Here is a 20829-nt window from a genome sequence, read left to right on the forward strand (position 1 = left end):
CTTCCAACTAAATTCTTTCCACTTTGGAGACATTTATGCCATTGGTCCCATGATTGTTCCCAATCTGAATCATGAATTACTGTGTTGAGCTCTAATTCCCATTTATTCTTGACATCAAATGTGTTTTCATCTTGTTCTATGCAAATAATTTTGTATAGAGAAGAAATTATCTTTTTTAATACCTTTTTACTCTCCACTGCTTCTATCCAGTACTGTTCCAAATCTTGTGGCCATTCTTTAACTTTTTCAAATTCTCTGTGCTTCTCTAAATAATGTCGAATCTGAAGAAAACGAAATAGGTCACCTTTAGGTAATTCGAATTCTTCTTGAATCTGGGTAAAAGACTTCAGGTTTGATCCAATAAACAATTGGTTTATTGTTATTAAACCATTGTCAGCCCACCTGTTGAAGCCACTATCTAGCCTCGCAGGAAGAAAATCAGTTATAGTTGTTATTTTAGATGCTCTTGATAAAAAAAGGGGTAATTTAAATTGTTTCCTGATCTTTCCCCAAACATTCAATGTGAATTTTACATATTCATTTTGTATTTTCCGTTTTTGTCTCTGTTTAATGTCCATAAATAATAGTGCTGATATTGGTCTGTCTGGCACTGAGCCCTGATCTAACTGGAACCATTTTGTGTCTGTATCCATCCTGATCCATGTGACCAAAGCTTTAAGTTGGGCTGCCCAGTAGTAGCTTTTTAAATGGGGAAGGGCTAAGCCACCCCCACCCTTGGGGGAGTTCAAAACTTTAAGTCTCACCCTAGGTTGTTTGTTTTGCCAGATAAATTTGGATATAAGCTTGTCCATAAGTTTAAAGGTAGTATTAGGCACCGTGACTAGAAGAGAGTGAAAAAGAAAGAGAAAACGTGGCAGCACGCTCATCCTTATTGTTTCAATCCTACCTACTAAAGATAGTGGAAGTATTTGCCACCTTTCTAAATCGTTTTTTAATTGAGTCAGGAGCTTACCATAATTAGATTTGTATAATTTTGAGGAATCTTCTGTTAAAATCACTCCCAGATACCTAAACCCCTCTTTTGACCACCTAAATTTTACCTTTGCATTCAGCTGGTTTGGCCAGCGTCCTGTAATCATCATTGCTTCCGATTTTCCTTCATTTACCTTATATCCCGAGATGTCACCAAATCCACTGAGACAGTGCATTAGGGGAGGAATAGAGGATCATGGATTTTTGATATACAAGAGTATATCGTCTGCAAATAAGGAAATTGTGTGTTCTAGGCCCCTCTGATCTTGTATCCCTTCTATTTGGTTATTTGTTCTGATCCATTCCGCCAAAGGTTCGATGCTAAGAGCAAAAAGAATTGGAGCGGCAGGGCTGCCTTGTCGTCAGAGCAGTAACCGTTTACTCGGATTCTTGAAACTGGATCTTTATTTAAAGTATCAATCCAACTAATAAAAGTAGGATTGAATCCAAACTTATCTAATGTGTAATTCAAATATGTCCAGTCCACCCTATCAAACGCCTTCTCTGCGTCTAACGCCAGAAGCATTGAGGGGTGGATGGATTTCTTAGCTATAGATTGGACATTTAGTGCCCTTCTAATATTATTTGAGCCTTGTCGTCCTGCAATAAACCCTGTTTGGTCTGGTTTAATTAATTTCCCAATAAGTGTTTGCATCCTCTTGGCTAATATAGAGCCAAGAATCTTCACGTCATTTCCAAGCAGGCTGATTGGCCGGTAAGATGCACATTCTTTTTGGTCTTTTCCCTCCTTGTGTATTACTGATATTATGGCTTCCGACCAGCTCTTTGCTGGGTCATTTGATTTTAGGGCATAGTTAAATACTGTACAAAGTTTAGGAGCAAGTTCTTTAGTAAATGCTTTATATAACTCTCCACTAAGGCCATCTGGACCAAGGCTTTTATTGTTTTTTAGTGATTTAATGATCTCTACTATTTCCTTTTCTGTGATGGGTGTAGTAAGATTTTCTGCCTCTGTCTTTGTTAGTTTTGTTAAATCTAATCGTTTAAAAATACTATCCATTCTATCTTTATCTTGTGGTATATCAGGCGTATAAAGCTTTTTATAAAAATCTCGAAATGCACCTGCAATCTGCTCTGGGTGTGAAATTTCTTTTGTTGTTGTGGGATGCTTTATTGTTGGAACTGCACGACTAGCCTGTATTTTTCTAAGTTGGAAAGCCAACAGACGACTTGCGCGATTACCCATCTCATAATATTTTTGTCCTGTAAAGCGCTTCCTCCGCTTTATATGTAAGTAATTTATCAAGAGCCTTTCTTTGATCCTTGAGTTGTAGTAATACATTATTGTCTCTACTATTTTTAGGCCCGAGCGCCATCAGGGCTGGCAAAGGGCCAGCCCAAAGTGCGCGGAGCGCACAAAACGAGCGCGAAGCGCTCGCCTCCTATCAAACATGCACTAACACACTCCTCTCGACCTGCACGTTACGTGCACGTGCACATGTATCAGAAAACAAACATTGTATTTGGACAGTGCGCGGAGCGAAGCGGAGCGGAGCGCACTCACCCAAAGTGCGCGGAGCGCACAGACAAAATTAGCGCGAAGCGCTCCCCTCCTCTCAAACACTCACTAATGCACTCTGCTTGTCGTGCACGTCCCGTGCACATACATATATAATGCAAAAATCAACCATGAGGTAGGAATGCGCGAGCACTTTCCGAAAATATATAGTTTATGGTGAACACTGTTTTCGTGTGAGAATATCTTTCTTTCTTTCTTGCTTTCTTGCTTTCTTGCTTTCTTGCTTTCTTGCTTTCTTGCTTTCTTTCTTTCGTATAATCTTCCCAGGTCTCTGAGATTAATGTCAGTGATTCATAGAGCCCCGAGACACGACACCATCCATGAGTTTCATTATTATTGTTTTTTTTTTTACCTTTTTGACACAAAAATCCAATTTGCATAATAATTTGGAACGCAGTGTAGTGTGATACAAATTCATACACCACGCTCCAAATTATTATGCAAATTTTATTTCAGTATCAAAAAGGTAAAAAAAACAAAGTTTAAATGAAACTCATGTATGGTGTCGTGTCTCAGGCTCTTTGAATCACTGACATTAATCTCAGAGACCTGGGAAGATTAGTTTTCAGGTTAAGCCCAGTTAAGGGAAAAACTACTGAAAAAGGATGTTCCACTTTATTAAGCAGATCATCATTTTCAAGCAATATGGGAAAGAAAAAGGCTCTTTCTGCTGATGAAAGCGTGACATAGTTGAATGCCTTGGTCTAGGTATGAAAACCTTCGATATTTCATGAAAGATGAAGCGTAATCATCGAACTGATAAGAGATTTGTGGATGATTCAGACACACACAGGTTTGTGCAGATAAAGGCACAATGAGGACGGTTTCAGCCAGACAAATACATCAGATGAATAGAACAGCAGCCACAAAGCAGCAGACAGGTATTTGAAGCTGCTGGTGCCTCTGGAGTCTCCCGAACATGAAGGTGTAGGACCCTCCAGAGGCTGCAGTTGTGCATAAACCTTCTATCCGGCCTCCCCTAAACTGTTCATTGAAGCTGAAGAACAGAAACGGCTGCAGTGGCTCAGAAATACATGAGACTCATTTTCAAACAGTCTTGTTCACTGATGAGGCCGTGTGACCCTGGATGGTCAGATGGATGGAGTAGTGGATCGTTGATGAATGGCCACCATGTCCCAACAAGGCTGTGACGTCAGTAAGGAGGGGGCGGAGTCATGGGGAGAGAGCTGGTCGGCCCCTTTAGGATCCCTGAAGGTGTGAAAATGACCTCTTTCTGACCAACGCACCATGTCCTGCTGTAAAGAAAACCTCTGCATCACTGGCTGCTATGGGCATAAAAGGAGAGAAACTCATGATGTGGACCCCCTCCTCCCCTGACCTCAGCCCTATTGAGAACCTTTGGAGCCTCAACAAGAAAAACTTCTATGAGGGTGGGAGGCAGTTTTCATCCAAACAGCAGCTCTGGGAGGTTATTCTAACATCCTGCTAAGAAATCCAAGCAGAAACTGTCCAAAAACTCACAAGTTTAATGGATTTAAGAATTTTGAAGCTGCTCAAAGAAGGTCCTATGGTGAAATATAACTTGACCTATTGAGATGTTTTTGATTGAAATAGGATTTGATTTCAGTAAATATGACCTCCTAATGCTACAAATACAACAAATGACCATTTTCAGTTAATTACAAGCTTTAAAATGTATTGAAACGATGAGTTGCATAATAATTTGGAACAGTGGATTGAGTTTTTTTACTATATTTATTTTTGAAATAAATACTGTTTTCACTGGGAGCTTTTTTCAACCACATTTAAATGATCCTCGACCAGTTAAAGACTTTCATTTCAGTTGACAATTTAGGAAATCAGAGAAAAATGTCATTTGCATAATAATTTGGAACGCGGTGTTCACATTTTTCTCTGTATAATGCATCAATTAAGAGCAGGGTTCTCAGTATTATTAAAAAAGTTTTTGTTTTTTTCGGACAAAAACTTTGTCAGATACCGAGAGGGCACATTAGCGCATTCCAAAAATCCTAAAACGGACCCTCGGGAAAAAACGTAAAAAACAAACATAAAGGCAGTAGCAATACTGTAAATTTTGATTGAGGGAGACCAAAGGGGGCAGGGCGGTCGGCGAGGGCCGCTAATCGCCGCTTGCGGCTATATTTATGCAATTGTTCTAATCTTCTAATTTCATTTTCTAGCTCTACCTGTTTTGCTAACCTTTGTTTTTTGAGTTGTACCGCCAGCTCAATGCACCGGCCTCTTAACACTGCTTTGGCTCCATCCCACAACACAGAGGGGGATACTGCTCCATTGTCATTAACAGAAAATATTCCTCAATCGTTTCTTTTAGTTGTTTGTAAATTTTTGGATCGCTCAGCATCGAGACATTCAGTCTCCAGTACTTAAAATGCCTGTCTTTATTTAAACTCAGCGACATTTTAACCGGTCCATGATCAGACAAAGTTATAGGTTCTATTATGATGTCAGAAACTCTATGAAGGTCTTGTTTGGATATGCATATCATATCTATCCTTGAATAAGTTCCATGCACATTTGATAAGAAGGTAAAATCTTTTACATTTGGTTTTATAGCTCTCCACGTTTCAACCAATCCTAATTCCTCTAACAAATATTTTACTGCTTTGCTTTTCCTGCTTGGAGTGGAGTTTTCAGGAGGTAGTTTATCCTGTTTTAGATCCAGCACACAGTTAAAGTCTCCTCCGAGAATGATCATGCCCTTAGATTCTTTTGCAAGAATAGATGCTATCTGTGTAAAAAATGAGGGTCATTTCATTTGGTGCATATATATTCATATTTGTAATATCTATTCCTTGTAAAGTACCAACTACCCCTATATATCTGCCTTGTGGATCTTTCACTTCCTTTTGTACTACAAAAAAGGTATTTCGATGAAACAAAATTGCCACACCTCTCTTCCTACTAGCCCTTTGACATTGTAACTAATAATATTGATTTCTGTCATAAAGTCAGTTTTATTAAATTGTCTTTAACAAATATTTTTAGGCTATTTCTCTCCATATTTTCACATTTTTATACACAAATGCCAGACATATTTTGAATGTCGTAAAGAGCGTGTGCATAATCAAGAACGTGTCAAGGAAACAAAAACAAAAAAATAAACAGCGTAATAAACAAACAAACAAAAGAAATAATAGTTACTTCCATCTGTCCAACCAACCAACCTGAACCCCCTCAAAGATTCCCGTGTAAGTACGTCAAATCCAAAAAGTGATCCAGTATTAGTAGGCCCCTGTTGGTCACCAGGCAGAGCAGTGTGGCTTCTTATCTGCTCTGGGAAGCTAGCACTCAGTGCATACAAGATCACAGACCAGAATGGAAATAAATAAATCCACTGGCGAGATCTAAACCCTAACAACGTGGGGCTCATAACAAAAAGCAAACAGTACAGTTGGCTCCCATAATAATACTAATAGGATACACTTATTAAACAGTGACAATGACTTCGATTACATACTTATTTCCCCTACTGATAACAAAACTGAACATACCTTCAATTCACAATAAACATGAATCCTTCAAATGAAATTAGTGACTTTGGTGTTTCAGATGTAGACTCGTAAGTCATTCTCGGATAAAGGTCCATTGCCTCCTCTTCTCCCGTTCTCAAGTTTGCTCCACAGCTCCCTGGTCAGTTCCCTGTCCATCTTCTCTCTTTCACTCACTTGCACCGGGACACCCAGGTCATGAAGTGTTGGTATAGCCTCGATGAGCGTCGGGAAGGTCTTCGGTCCGCTTGCCAGATCGATCCGTAGCTGTGCGGGGTAACGACACCGAGCCCGCACCCCCTTTTCCTTCAGTTGCTTTATCACACCGCGCAGCCGTGCCCTCTTCTTTTGGAGTCCGGGCGATTAGTCCTGGTCGAAATATATGGTCTTGCCTTGAAACATCACCTGTTTTAGAGCCCAGGCTTGCCGGAGGACAGCTTCTTTCACAACGTAGTCCCTGAAACATATAATTATGGAGCGTGGCGGGTCTGCATTGGACGGCTTCGCCCCGAGGGCCCGGTGAGCTCTTTCAATCTGTATGTCCTCTTGAGGAAAGCGCAGGACGGTTTTAATGAGCTCTTTCACAAAACCAATCATATCCTCCTTTTCACTCCCCTCTTGGACCTGGTAGATGCGCAAGTTGTTTCTGCGAAGGCGATTTTGCAACTCATCGCAATAACTTGTTAACGTAGCCTCTCTTCGTAGCAAATAACGGAGCACCCTCTCGTTGCGTTGGCTAGCATCCTCCGTTACGCTAATTCTGCCCTCAGCTTCCTCAGCACGAATTTCCAGTGTATTCACCTCCCTTTCACCTCTTGCATTGAGCCTTCAAGTCTGCCCAATGAGGCCTTTGTCCCTGTGAAAGAGGTTTGATTTTCTCGCCGCAAATCTTTAAGTTTGCGGAGAATCTCCGCCATGTTCAAGTCTTTAGCTGTTAGGCTAGTGCTATTGCTAATGTTAGCATTGCCGTCATCCTGCTCAGAGCCGTTCCTTTCTTTGGTCTCCATTAGGGCTTGTTGCTGTTTTGCAGTATTTCTCGTTGTTGCCATCTTTCCTCTTCACTTAGAATGTAGGGGATTCAGTAAAGAAAACTAGACAAATTGTCACAATTTTTCGGGAGCCGAAACCTCTTGCGTCTTATTCAGAACATGGCGCCACCAGAAGTCCAATCTATATTTTTATTGTATATTTAAGACTTTGAGCAGAAGATTCTGAAAGCACATTTATAGCATGGATTGGAGGCCTATTTTATTTTATTTTTAGAATTATTATTTTTTATGAGTTTTTCAGCAAAAGGTAAACAGAACTGAAGATCCCTAAGTTTCTACACAGACTCGTTTTGGTGTCGCGCCCGAAGCTTTCATAAGTTAGAGGTGAGTTGTTTTTAATCGTGTCATTTTACCTACTTAGTTGAACGCTTCAAACGTCTAGGCTCTAGAAACAACTTGCTGTAGGCTGTATGTGAGTATATTTTTGCTGGGATTCATATGGCTGTAGAGCCTTATACAAGCTACTAAGTTTTTTTAGACAGGATTTTATTTTGTGTTTTTAATAATGTATTGTAATTGGGATGTGGAGAGGACGCTGGCGCAATTTGGCTGCCGCTTCTCCCTCCAGACTATCAAATCAAAGCTTCGCATTTAACCATCAAACTCAGCACTTACCTGGACCTGTCCACCTGCACGTCTCTGCTACCGAGGGACCGACCCGTGTGGTTCGGCTGCGTTTGGGACTACGGACTGTACAGTTGGCAACGCCGCTGGATCGACCGGGCTTACACCCGCGCTTTCGGGCGGCTACGCTAACTTCTCCTGGCCCAAGACGACTCAACCTTCCCTCCCGGACGATGCAGTACCTGGTCCTGGTTCTTCTGCTGCTCTCCATCCTGTTTCCACAACTCCAAAACTCCACTATCAACTTCATGGCTTTCCGGTACTCAGCTAAACAACTACTCCAGCTAAACCGCTATCCATCGCCTACTCCGGAGCTCACCGCTGAAATAAAAACCTTCGGACTACTTCAACGCCACCGCTACATCCACAGAGGCTCCCGCAGAAATGTAATCCACATATCCACCGGGAACAACAACAGCCACGACAAAACACCTCCTCATTGCTTCTCTTCCGCGTCCCGGCGTCTCTACAGCAACGCACAACGTCATCAGTGCCAGCGTCACGTGAACCACTTCAACCTCCGGTCTCTCCCCATTTCCGCTTCACCTCCTTCAAAACAAGAGGCTATCAAAATTGGACTACTGAACACAAGATCCCTCAACAATAAAAGCCCCATACTCAACGAATTCATCCTGGACTCACAATTAGACCTGATCTGCTTAACTGAAACCTGGCAAAAACCTCACGACTATTTCTCCCTCAACCAAGCCACCCCCTCTGGATTTTCATACATGGACCAACCTCGTCCTGAAGGCAGGGGCGGGGGTATTGCTGTCATCCACAGACAAACTCTCAAGCTCTGCCCTCTCTCCATCCCACCTGCTCCCTCTTTTGAACACCTCTCACTTAAACTCTTAGGCCCCACCCCTCTGACTATTTCAATAATTTATCGCCCTCCCTAACCCAATCCTTCCTTCCTGTCAGATTTCTCAGAATTCATAACCCAACTCTGCTCAACTTCATCAACCATACTACTCGTAGGTGACTTCAATATCCACATCGACTCCTCCACCTCCAAACCCTCCACGGACTTCTTGGACATCATACACAGTTTTAACTTCATACAACATGTCAATTTCCCCACCCACACCCGTGGACACATCTTGGACATGGTCTGCTCCACTGGACTCAATATTGACACTCTCTCACACACAGACCTGGCCATATCTGATCATCTCGCCAAAACATTTCACATCAACCTCCCCAGCCCTCATTTCAAGCAGACACGCACCATATCCTACCGAAACCTAAAGTCCCTCTGTCTCACCTCTTTCTCCTCCCATATTGCAAACACAGGTTCCATACCCAGCACCCCCGAAAACTCCACCGTCGACCTAGTAGCTCACTACAATCACACACTCACATCCAGCCTCAACACTCTCGCACCAGTTAAGACTGCAAAAGTCACATTCTCCCGCTCTGCTCCCTGGTTTACCCCCGAACTCTACAAACTCAAGAAAGAACGCAGACAACTGGAACGCCGATATAAGAAAACTGGACTCACTGTACACCTACAAGCCTACAAGGACCACACTCATCATTACAGATCAGCACTCACATCTGCCCGCACAGCTTTTTATTCTGGTATCATTCACTCTGGATCCTCCAACCCCCGGACTCTGTTTGCCACAGTCAATAAACTACTCAAACCCATTGACAATATCACCCACTCTTTCACCACGGACAAATGCAATAACTTCATCGACTACTTCCAATCCAAAATTGACAACATTCACCAAGAACTCACCATGAACATCTCACCCAGTACAGACCCTCAACCTGACTCATCCCTTCCATCTCACTCCACTCTCTCCTCCCTATCAGTCATCACAGAATCTGACCTCATTAACCACTTCAATAAAATCCACCTCACAACTTGCCCACTGGATCCCATCCCATCTGCACTGGTCAAGCTCTGCCTTCCCTGCCTCAGCCCACTCATCATGGACATCATCAACTCCTCTCTCACCTCTGGAACAGTCCCCTCCTCCTTCAAAGTTGCCGCCATCACACCAATACTTAAAAAACCTGGCCTGGATCCTGACAACCCCAACAACTTCCGCCCCATCTCCAACCTTCCCTTTCTGTCTAAAATCCTGGAACGTTCGGTCGCCTCCCAACTAAAACATCACCTCCTCTCCAATCAGCTCTACGAAACCTTTCAGTCTGGATTCCGCACTCATCACTCAACAGAAACTGCACTACTCAAAGTATCAAACGACCTCCTCCTCGCCTCCGACTCTGGTTCCCTCTCCGTTCTCCTCCTACTTGACCTCTCCGCCGCCTTCGACACCATCCACCACTCCATCCTTCTCCAACGCCTACAACACCTCGGCATCACTGGCTCAGCTCTCTCCTGGTTCACCTCCTACCTCACCAACAGATCTCAATTCATATCCATCAACAACTGCACGTCTCACTCCATACCTGTCAACCATGGAGTCCCTCAGGGCTTGGTGCTTGGTCCCCTTCTGTTTATCCTGTACATGCTTCCCCTTGGACTTATCATTCACAATCATGGACTACAATTCCACAGTTACGCAGACGATACACAACTCTACCTCAGCACCAGATCCATCACTCCTGCCACAGTATCCACTATCACAAACTGCCTCTCTGCAATAAAATCCTAGATGAACACCAACTTCCTCAAACTCAACTGCAATAAATCTGAAATCATCGTCATTGGTCCCAAATCACTCCTCCCCTCCTCCCAAGACTTCAGTCTCTCCATCGATGGCCACACAGTAACCACCTCTCCCCAGATCCGAAATCTTGGTTTCATTTTCGACCCCACACTCACATTCAAGCCCCACATCCGTCAGATCACCAAAACTGCCTTTTTCCACCTCCGTAACATTGCTCGCCTCCGGCCCACCCTCTCCACATCTGCTGCTGAAACACTGATCCATGCATTTATTACATCCAGACTCGACTACTGCAACAGCCTCCTGTACGGTCTCCCCTCCTCTGATTTACAAAAACTGCAATATGTTCAAAACTCTGCTGCCCGCCTCCTCACCCACACCCGCTACAGAGACCACATCACCCCCGTCCTCCAACAGCTTCACTGGCTCCCCGTACAACAGCGCATCCACTACAAAGTTCTGCTCATCACCTACAAAGCCCTCAACAACCTGGCCCCCCCATACCTCACAGACCTCCTACAACGCCACCGCCCATCCCGTCGCCTCCGCTCTGCCGACTTAAACCTCCTCAAACCCACCACCAAATCAAAGCACCGAACCCTGGGGGACCGAGCCTTCGCCATCGCCGCCCCCACCCTCTGGAACTCACTCCCCATCCACATCAGAAACTCAGACTCACTGGCCACCTACAAAAAACTGCTCAAAACACACCTGTTTCAGCTCACCTACAACCAACAATAGCTCTGCCATCTTTGTTTGTCTGTCTCACTTGTAAAGCGTCTTTGTGTTTCCTGAAAAGCGCTATATAAGACCTATGTATTAATGTAAGAACTGATCCAGTGCTGAGCCTCTAAATTAGGGTGTAAAATGATAAAATCATGATTAAAGCATGTCACAACAAAGATTAAACCAAGAACCTGACCATCTTTACCAAGGCCCAAAACCATGGGATGCAGGTCATTCCTGTATAGTAGGAGTAGAACTTTTGTCATGTGCTGCAAACATATTAGTAATGAATAATTAATTCCTTTCTTTGTGCGAGGACAGACAGACATCTTTCTGAATTGAGGAGAAGATCGAGGACATGGGATTTGGAGTTTGTCCACTACAAGACCGTAGATTCTTCACTTCCACGCAGAGGTTTTGTGGCAATCGGCTCTAATTTAAGCTAGGCTTCTTGTCATATATACTGAAGTTGGCTTTGCCAAAGCTATTTTGTAAATGTTTAGTGGTGTTTAGAGGCACTGTTTGAAGGGAGGATATGACAGACCACGCTTGTGTGCACTAGATGAGGAATTGTCTTTTCTTTACCTATGTTGTTAATGATCATTTTGTGTTTGTGTCCCAGCATTATTGATCTGCACCCTGGTATATCCTGGAATAGTCACTTGTGCAGTTTTGATGACATCTCTTGAAGTGTTATGACCATCGAGCACAGCAGGTAAGATCACGTTATACAGAAGAATCAGCCTCTGAATTAGCTGGTGCAGTGTTATGTTTATATGGCAAACCAGAGCGCTCAAACGCATATCAAGCATATCAGGTTTTCAGCACAGTTCATTCACAATTGAGGCTTATCTCACAAACAGACACTCAACTCCACATTTTCAGAAGACGGGGGACTGACATCCTGTCTGTGCGTTCTGTCAGAAAATGAAAAGTACATTATTTTCTTCACATGGTCTATAGTTCAGAGTTCATTTGCATGTTTTGAGCCAGCACTTTATGGTGGAAACAACCAGTCATCACCTTGGTTTTCTTGGATGCAGTGAAAGAAAGTCCGCACAACCGCATAATTGGCTTGCAAATTTTAATGTTTACTAACACCAAAACATATGCATATGCAAACATCTAACCTTAAAGTAAATATCTAAAAAATCTAATCAAACAAAGGCAGAAGCAGCTACATGAGTATTAAGTTTTTGTCATTTTCTCTTTCAAACAGCAAAGAAAAGTGTGTCATCAAAATGCCTACATTTACAGAATGTCTTGTGTTTAAACTGAATAAAAAAAGGTTTTCCTCTTCTCACCAGCTTCTACCAGCAAAGAGACTACAACGAATGAGGATTATGCATCATTATAAACACACAGCCACGGCTCAAGGCAGTTCAAGCAAGGCCTCTGGAGGGCTGTGAACTGCTGGAGAACGAGGCTGCTGTTGAAGCACAGCCTGTTTTGGGCTGCAGAGGGCTTTAGAATGAGACTGCTGGTGAAGCAAGGCCTCTGGAGGACTGGGGGGCTTTAGAATGAGACTGCTTGTTAAGCAAGGCCTCTAGAGGGTGCAGAGGACTTTAAAATGAGACTGCTGGTGACGCAAGGCCTCTGGAGGGCTGTGAAGGGCTGAAGAACAAGGCTGCTGGTGTAACAAGGCCTCTGGAGGACTGGAGGGCTTTAAAATGAGGCTGCTGGTTGACCAATGCCTCTGCATGGCTCTGGAGGGATTTAGGACCAGGCTGCAGGTGAAGCAAGGCCTCTGGAGGGTTGTGATTGGCTGGAGAACAAGGCTGCTGGTGCAAAAAGGCCTCTGGAGGACTGGAGGGCTTAAGAATGAGACTGCTGGTGAATCATGGCCTCTGGTGTGCTGTGAAGGGCTGGAGAACAAGGATGCTGGTGTAGCAAGGTGTTTGGAGGACTGGAGAATTTAGAATGAGACTGCTTTTGAAGCAAGGCTACTGGAGGACTGGAGGGCTTTAGAACGAGACTGCAGTTGAAGCAAGGCCTCTGGAGGGCTGTGAACCACTGGAGAAAAAGGCTGCTGGTGGAACAAAGCATGTGGAGGACTGGATTGCTGAAGAAGTAGGCTGCTGGTTAAACAAGGCCTCTGCATGGCTCTGGTGGGCTTTAGAACCAGGCTGCTGTTGAGGCACGGCCTCTTTTGGGCTGCAGAGGGCTTTAGAATGAGACTGCTGATGAAGCAAGGCCTTTGGAGGGCTGGAGAACAAGGCTGCTGGTGCAGCAAGGCCTCTCGAGGACTGGAGGGCTGAAGAATGAGGCTGCTGGTGACACAACGCCACGTGTTGACATTGGAGGGCTTTAGAAAGAGAGAGCTGGTGAAGCAGGGCCTCTGGGGAGCTGCAGAGGGCTTTTGAATGAAAATGCTGGTGAAGCAAAGCCTCTATAGGTCTGCAGAGGGCTTTAGAACGAGACTGCTGGTGAAGCAAGGCCTCTGGGGAGATGCAGAGGGCTAAATAATGAGGATGCTGGTTAAACAAGGCCTCTATATGTCTGCAGAGGGCTTTAGAACAAGACTGCTGGTGTAACAAGGCCTCTGGAGGGCTTAAGAATGAGGCTGCTGGTGCAACAAGGAATCTGGAGGACTGGCTGGGTTAAGAATGAGACTGCTGGTTAAACAAGGCCTCTGCATGGCTCTGGTCGGCATTAGGACGAGGCTGCTGGTGAAGCAAGGCCTCTTTACGGCTGCAGAGGACTATAGAATGAGACTGCTGGTGAAACACGGCCTCTGGTTCACTGTGAAGGGCTGGACAACAAGGCTGCTGGTGTAGGAAGGCCTCTGGAGAACTGGAGAACTTTAGAATGAGCCTGCTGGTGAAGAAAGGCCTCTCGAGGGCTGTGATGGGCTGGAGACCAAGGCTGCAGGTGCCACAAGGCCTCTGGAGGACTGGATGGCTTAAGAATGAGGTTGCTGGTTAAACAAGGCCTCTTTATGGCTGCAGATGGCTGTAGAATAAGACTGCTGGTGAAGCAAGGCCTCTTTAGGGATGCAGAGGGCTTTAGAATGAGACTGCTGGTGAAACAAGGCCTCTGGTGCGCTGTGAAGGGCTGGAGACCAAGGCTGCTGGTGCAACAAGGCCTCTCGAGGACTGGAGGGCTTAAGAATGAGGCTGCTGCTGACACAAAGCCTCTGGGTGTCATTGGAGGGCTTTAGAGCGAGACTGCTGGTGAAGCATGGCCTCTGGAGGGCTGTGAAGGGCTGGAGAACAAGGCTGCAGGAGCACCAAGTCCTCTGGAGGACAATTACAAAAGGTCCAATATAGCGTGGCGCAAGTTTTTTAGATTCTGTTTTCAAAGGGATATCTCTCGAAGAAAGCCATACTTTCTGCCCTGGCTGGTAAGCTGGTGCAGAGACCCGGTGACGGTCAGCATACTTCTTGTTCCTCTCAGCAGAACGGAGTAACGCAGCACAAGCCGTTTTCCAAATGTCGCGGCAGCGTTGGAGATGGTCTGTCACCGACGGAACTGCCAGTGTGGGAGAGTGGGAGGGCACATTCAAATGGGGACAACCCAGTGGCTGAAGTAGACAGTGAGTTGTGGGCATATTCCACCCAAGGCAGGTGGGTACTCCAGCTTGTCGGGCCTTGGCAGCAGTTTCGGCAAGGCAACAAAATGGACTGATTTGGGGAATCTGTCACTGGACTACCTGTTTCTCATGGTAATATTGAAAATTATTGACAAAGTCCAGGGCAATATGTGACCAAGGCCGACCGGGTACAGGAAGTGGGCGTAGACAGCCTGCTGACGACTGGTTGGAGGATTTACTTCTCGCACAAACTGTACAGGCCAAAGTGTATTCTCTGACACCCCTCTCCAGAGTAGGCCACCAAAAATGGCGTCGGAGGAGTGTGATAGTCCGACCTATCCCAGGATGGCAAGAGAACCGAGAATTGTGCCCCCACTGGATGACCTGTGAACGTACAGACTTAGGAACAAATAAACGGTCATGTAGCCCATTACCTGGATCTGGTTCAGTCCTCTGTGCCTCTCTCACCACAGATTTGATTTCCCATGTAATGGACCCCAGCACACAGGTAGGAGAAACAATTGTGTCCACTTGGTCCGGAGAATCAGCAGAATTAAACTGACGGGAGAGAGCATCAGATTTAATATTTTTTGAACCAGGACGATAAGTGATAGTGAAACTGAACCGATCAAAAAACAATGCCCAACGAGCTTGACGGGAGTTAAGGCGCTTGGCTGACCTTATGTATGAAAGGTTTTTGTGGTCCGTCCACACTACAAATGGATGCTCGGCACCTTCCAAATAATGTCGCCACTCCTCTAAAGCACACTTTACTGCCAAAAGTTCTCTGTCTCCAATGGTGTAGTTGAGCTCTGCAGGGGATAAATGACGAGAAAAGAAGGCGCAGGGCTGGAGCTTTTGATCCGCAGATGCTCGCTGAGAAAGAACAGCTCCCACTCCGGAATCTGAGGCGTCAACTTCCACAATAAACTGGAGCGATGGATCAGGATGTATGAGGACTGGCGCTGAGGTGAATAGCCCTTTAAGACTCTGAAAAGCCTGCTCTGCTTCTGAGGACCAAACAAAACACACTTTAGGAGAAGTTAAACGGGTCAACGGAGCAGCTACTTGACTGTAGTTGGAAATGAACCGACGATAAAAATTTGCAAATCCCAGAAATCTTTGAAGCTGTTTTACATTCTCAGGTTGAGGCCAATCTGACACTGCCTGTATCTTGGCTGGATCTGGCATCACTTGCCCACTGCCAATAATGTAGCCCAAAAAACTGACCGATGACTTGTGAAATTCACACTTTTCTGCCTTTACAAAAAGCTTATTCTCAAGCAACCTCTGAAGAACTTGTCTAATGTGTTGGACATGCTCTTCGGGTGAACGGGAAAAAAATCAAAATATCATCAGTGTACACAAAAACACACTTGTTCAGGCAATCTCTCAGGACATCGTTAACAAGTGCTTGAAACACTCCGAGGGCATTGGTCAATCCAAAAGGCATCATCAGATACTCAAAATGACACAGTGGTGTATTGTAGGCTGTTTTCCACTCATCTCCCTCACGAATACGGACTAAGTGGTAAGCATTTCTCAGATCCAATTTAGAAAAAATAGTGCCATTGTTCGGATATTTTTAAATTTTCAGCCATCCGAATGGGCTAGTGACAGGCAGCACACATGGCATGACTCGTGTTTGTCATTAGTCTTATATTTTCTTTTATTTTTACAGACCATAGACCACAGGTCATAAACCTGAAAATAAACAAATAAACCAATGTTACAAATATATCCATTGAAAATAGGAACAAAACATTTAAGTTGTTACATATAATATCAAAATAATAATAACTACTGCACACAAAAGCCCCATCATCTAAACATTGTAGCCTTTCACAGCAGCCTCGAAAATACCGCAGACTACATCTCCCATCATGCACAGCGTCTAACACGCATGCGCGGAGTACAGCTCCCACACGTTAGGTACTATTTTGTATCTTTATTATATTAATTAAATTTACTGCTTCACGAAAATGACACCTCCGCCGCCCGCCACACAACCGTCTACTACGTTAGTTTACTTGGTAATTTATTACGAGTGTGGGCCCTTTGTTCGAAGCGGACGGCGCCATGCGCGCCACGTTAATTACCAATTAAGCCCCCCAACACGGACATAGCGCAACAATCCCACCAACTATCCAAGTACTAGGCTTTAAACATCCTAAACTAACATATAACAAACTGTAGCTCATGTTATATACTTTCACGTTACAAATTTGGTACATACCAACGGGCTGTGTGCTCCTGACGATGCGTGGTGATTACAATGATGGACTCTGCTCATTTACTTTTTGTAAAGTTTACGGCGCAACTGCGCATGCGTGCACTACGTAACAAAACTATAATTGTTATGAAATGAATATAAATTACTCTAAATAAATCTTATTTATGAATTGAAACCTTACAGCTACCAATATTTTAACCAGATTATTTAAACTATGAATTTTACTATTATATTTTTAACTTGTGACTCAAAGAACCGAACACCTCCCACTTGGCCGACTGATGCAAATCCAAGGAGGCCACTACACAGTCACTTGAGTCTTTCAGTGGAAACAACAACGCAAGTTCTACCTTGGTGGCATATGAACACAATGTCTTCAAACTTTATCATTAGCTCAAACTCACTAAGGAGGTAGGCCCCACCACCTTGCCTCCTACTGAGTGTAGGTTTGCCCCTGAAGCACTCAGCTGCCTCCCAGGGTTACCCACTAACTAAACAAACAAAAGTCTCTTGGGTACCCCATGGTGAGGACTTTATACCTTAAGCTGGTCTTCAATGGGAATCAACACGACCAGTCTCCGCACATCTCTGCGAAGGACGATAGTCGAGGGTAAGGATGAGTCTTTTGCCTTGGTCCTGGAAACAAGAGAGGCAGGAAGGCCGATACAGGTCGCCACGTCAGCATCTCGAACCACTCCAGTCTTGTCCGGATAGGTGACGACGATTCGACCAAGCCGGAACTGTCCTCTCAGGGCGTTCTGGTCCGCGATCCAAACCAGATCCCCAACCTGGACACTTCTTTCCGCTCTGTGCCACTTGTGCCGGATAAACAAGTTTGGTCCCGCTAGTTCACTCCACTTTGACCAGAACTTGTCGACTCCAGCCTGAACAGCCCTCAGCCTGCGCCAAGGGTGAGTTTCCAAGTCGATCCCATGCATATCTCCTCCTTGTCCGGTGCGCCCCAGGATGAGAGAGTTAGGAGTCAAGTACTCCACTGTATCCTCTTGCTCTTGTGCCTTGGCGTCGATGGGTCGTTCGTTAGTCAGGTTGGCTGCTGAGTAGAGAAGAGTTTGGAACTCCCCCCAAGTGAAGCAGCCGGTTGTTCCGCCGAGGCTATTGAGAGCTCTTTTGATTAGTTTAACAGCTGCCTCGGCCGCTCCATTTCTGTGGGGCGAGTCCGCAGGATGGAAATCCCACTGCCATTCAGTTCCATTTTGGGATGCTATGTTCTCGACTGATGCCTTCTGTAAGCATGCTAAGTGCTTGTGTAGATCTTTCAAAGCAGACTTGGCACCGATGAAATTTGTGCCTCTGTCGGACCATAACTTCCGGGGGTGTCCCCTCAGGGCAGTGAATCTGGAGTAGGCCTGAAGAAAACTCTCGGCAGACAAGTCGTCAACAAGGTCCGCATGGACTGCTCTGGAAGCCATGCAGCAATACACAATTCCCCAAACCTTTTTCTTGGTCCGTTTCTTCACAGCATCCCTCACTTCGAAAGGACCAAAAAGGTCCAACGTGGTATACTCGAATGGGTTTGCCCTGCTAGTACGCTCATGAGGAAGGTCGCTCATTACTTGTTGGCATAGCCTTGCTCTTTGCTTCTTGCAAGTGACGCACTCGTTTATAGTCTTCTTGACTATCCTTCGGCCTTCAATGACCCAAGCCTTTCTTCTTGTGCGTAGCAGAGTAGCAGCAACACCTTCATGATTGGCCTCATGAGCTTCTCTAGCCAGCAAAGTCCCCAACCATGACTGGAAAGGGACCAATGGTACCGCTCTACCATCTTCACTCCAAGATTGGACTCGACCGCCACATAGCAAGAGTCCTGTGTTTTCATCTTTGGTTACAACGAGGCGGTTCAAGGCTGTAGTCTTGAAGTTCATGCCGTCCTGGGCAGCAAGGGCTAAATCTTGGAAAGCCACAGTTCTCTCTTCTGCAGACAGTTTAGAACTCTTTGCCTCCCACTTTGCTGACTTCAAGGCTTGGAATGTCACACTCAGCCAAGATTCTGCAGCTCGTCGAACCCAGGCGACAGTTCCACATAGTTTTGACAAGCTACTGAACCGTCTTGGCTCCACCAGGCGCACGAGAGCCACGCCCCAAGGTTTCCTTATCGGCCTTTCTGCTGCTTGAGTTTGACCTTGGTCTTTCGGCAGTGGTTGCAGTGTACTAACTCCCATGTTAGCGCCATCATCAGTGCTGCTGGGCCTCGAAACCTTTCGCGATTGAGCTCTGGTGGTTACAGCTGAGAATGCCTTTCTTTGCAACTTTTTTACGTTGTCGGCAACTTTGGTTACAATTTCGCTGGCCATCTTCATGGGCCATTCAGCCTCAGGTCGTTTCAGGAACTCAGGGCCTTGTTGCCATTCTGACTCTTCATCAAGCTCTTCAGGAGTTGCTCCCCTAGTGACGATGTCAGATATGTTGAGGTTGCCGTCAACCCACCTCCAGTCTTCCACTGGCCCTGCCATCTGTATCTCACCGATTCGGTTGGAGAAGAATGTTTGGTAACCATAACTATCCTTTTGGATTGCTCCTAAGATGGTTTGGCTATCCACAAAGTGGACCCAGCGGGCGACCTCAAGGCGACAGTGCTTTTCAAAGTACCTTTTCAGACGTGTTGCAAAGACAGCGCCACATAACTCTGCTTTGATCACGTCCCCTTTCTGGTCGAGAGGAGTAAGTTTGGCTTTCGACTCAACCAACCTTACGACAACTCCTTCTTGCGTTTCCCAGCGCAGATAAAGCACGGCGCCGTAAGAAGATTCACTTCCATCTGAAAACGTGACACCCATAGGGCAGCCCATTGCTCCAAAAGGTGTGAGCCCTCGTTCGAACTTTATCTGGCCCAGCCTCACGTACTCTTCGAAGAGTCTTATAGCAGCCTCCCGGAGTTTTGGCGACAGTGGTTCATCCCAAGTGTCTTTAGTTGGATTGCCTATACTTGCCTCTTGGTAGGATTCCCTTACAAGCATTACTCCTTTCTGCTTTGCTGGTGTGGCAAGACCGATAGGGTCGTAGAACCCAGCGACCTGGCTTAGAAGCACACGACGAGTTAAGGGGTTTGGAGTGCCACCTCGTACCTCATCTTCCTTCAAGTCAATTCCCGTCCTCATCTTGCCTCGCTTCTTTGAGAAATTGATAGACGTCATCACACGAAGTTTGTCGGTCTCAGGTTCGTAGCCAACACCCAGCGCTTTACTTTCTTCATCTCGCATCTGATTAGGCAACACCAAAGTCTTAGGCACAGACGAAGTTGTGTCACTGTTGTTGGAGTTAGTTGTAGTTTCTGACCTCCCACTTTGGCCTGTGAAGACCCACGGTTTTAGGGAGAAGCTTCCAGTCTTCAAGATCTTTTCAACGCCCTTGGTGATCTTCTCCAGTGCCTCAATGTCATTGTGGGATGTCAGAATGTCGTCGACATAGCTGTCTTCGACCAGTACACGGCGTTCTTCAACCATGGCTGCAAACTGTGGAAGATTAGCAGTCTCCCTCATGGCGACCTGGGCAATGCAGCCAGCAGGCTTATCCCCGATGTTAACTCTGACGACAGCAAAGGTTTGAATCTCATCTTCCGGGTTGTCTCTCCAGAGAAATCGATGGAGATGAACTTCTTTGTCCTTTAGCCAAACAGAATTGTACATCTTCTTGACATCGCCCAAGGCAGCGTACAATCCAGTCCTGAATCTCAGAAGGACTCCTCGTATCTGATTGAGGACATCTGGGCCTTTGTACAGAAGGTCATTCAAACTCACCCCTCGGAACTCTTGGCTGCTGTTCCATACAATTCTTACCGGGGTGGAAGATGAGTGTGGATTGGGCGCGACTAAATGGCTGATGTACCACTTCGGTCCCTTCCAGCTGTCGAGTTCTTCCTGAGTCAGTCTGGTGGCAGCTCCCCTTGAGACCATCTCGTGGATTTGTTCCCTGTACGCAGCCTTCCACTCCGGCTCTCTCTGGAGGCGTTTCTCAGTGTTCAGGAAAGTCGCCTCC

Source organism: Gobius niger (genome assembly GCF_951799975.1).
Source record: "Gobius niger genome assembly, chromosome: 18".
Taxonomy (NCBI): domain Eukaryota; kingdom Metazoa; phylum Chordata; class Actinopteri; order Gobiiformes; family Gobiidae; genus Gobius; species Gobius niger.